The following is a 1,974-nucleotide window of genomic DNA, read 5'->3' on the forward strand; positions in this document are numbered from 1 at the left end:
CTGCTCAGGATCCTGATCATCACCACTACCCAATTGCGTTTGGTGTAGCAGATGGTGAGAATGATGAAAGTTGGGTATGGTTTATGGAACAGTTGAAATCAGTGATATCTGATGTCCCGAGATTGGTATTTCTTTCAGATAGAAATAAAAGCTTGATCAAGTCAGTACGTCTAGTGTTCCCTGAGGCTGAACATGGGTATTGTATAAGGCATTTATCTCAGAATGTTAAAAGTCATGTCCATAACAACAAAGATACTTGTGTGTTCAAGTTTAGAGAATGCACACACGCTTATACGGAGGCTGAGTTCTAGTACCTTTATCATGCTTTTCGCAGGAATTATCCTAGTGCAGCAGTGTATCTTGACAAAAGTGTTGAAGAGAAGAAATGGGCTAGATGTTACTTCAGAGGAGATAGGTACAATGTTGACACCACCAATTCAGTAGAATCTTTTAATGGTGTTATTAATGAAGCGAGAAAGTACACCTTACTACCAATGTTTGATGTAATCATTGCAAAAATGTCTGAATGGTTTAACAACCATAGGAAGGAGGCAGCTGAAATACCATACACACTGAAGCTTGTGCCTATTTTGGAAACTGAAATGTCAAAAAGATGTGTTGATGCGGGGTTTCTTACGGTTGACGAATTAAACAGTTTTCATCTTGAGTACAGTGTGCATGGTACTGACAGCAAGGTTTATACTGTTGATATGGCTAGGAATACTTGCAGTTGTGAGCAATTTGATAAAGACAAATACCCTTGTGTGCATGGAGTGGCTGCTGCCACATTCATGACTGCGGCAGCGGGAAAGGAACTCCATCTATCTGAGTATTATTCAAAATACTATTTGGTGGAGCAATGGGCTTTGGCTTATCACATGACCATATATTCTGTTCCTCATATGTCTGATTGGGTTATACCAGAAGAAAGGAAAACCACAACAAACAAGATTTCCATCAGTAGGAAAATCCCGTCGAAGAGGAAAAAGAGGCAGTGAGGGAGCTAGAGGAGCTAGAGGAAGAGGCAGAGCCAGAGGAGGAGGTATGACATCGTATTTTGAATATGGAAGTGGTTCAGGTACTACCTAGGTTTTACTGGTATTATTATGTGTAATTTGGAATATAGGAGTGTACTGGGCTTATTATGTGGCTACTAGGGATTTCTAGTATTATTATGTGTAATTTGGAAACTAGGTTTTACTGGTATTATTATGTGCAATTCGAAACCAATATATATCACTAGGTTATGTGTAATTTGGACTATCTTTATATGATTATTTTCAATTCGTAGGCTACATATATAATAAATATATATATTAGACTATTTTTTGTAAATTATTTTCAATAGTTTAAGAAAATCTTGACGATTTCCCAAAAAACTTCCTTAACTTTCATTGTTAGTATGTGAATGGTTAACAATATATTAAGGAGAATTTTACAAAATACATATTTCTGGTAAATTGTTTATGTAAATGTCTTCTTTGACGATAATAATAGGGTAAAATCATTGGTTCTACTATTGGGGAAAAATACTCAGTTATTGAATTTCTCCAGACCACAGGCAGGACTCTGGGTCCCCGCTAGGAGGCACCCCGATTTCCCACTATGAAGTATTCCGGGTTCGGTCCCTGGAACCGCCCCCTTCCCCCGGGAAAAGAAAAACTTCCGATATGGAAAACCTTCCATATTTCCGAATATGGAAGGGTTTAACCTACTTCAACCGACTAAGACCCGCCTTAAGAAGACTATATAAAGGGAACCTAAACCCTGAAGCAAGGGATCGACACTTCGAGACTTAGAGATTAGAGCTAGGCGGCTAGAACTAGGGTTCTTACTCAAAATTGTTGTAATTCCAACTCTTTGATCTAATAAAAGGTCTCTTTCTACTTTCTTATTTGCAAATCAATACAAATACTAGCCTTGTCCATTGTTCTGTGGTACTCACAAAGATCCTACACAAAAATTCCTAACTGT

The sequence above is a fragment of the Brassica oleracea genome, chromosome C1, assembly GCF_000695525.1.
Source record: "Brassica oleracea var. oleracea cultivar TO1000 chromosome C1, BOL, whole genome shotgun sequence".
In the NCBI taxonomy this organism is placed as follows: domain Eukaryota; kingdom Viridiplantae; phylum Streptophyta; class Magnoliopsida; order Brassicales; family Brassicaceae; genus Brassica; species Brassica oleracea.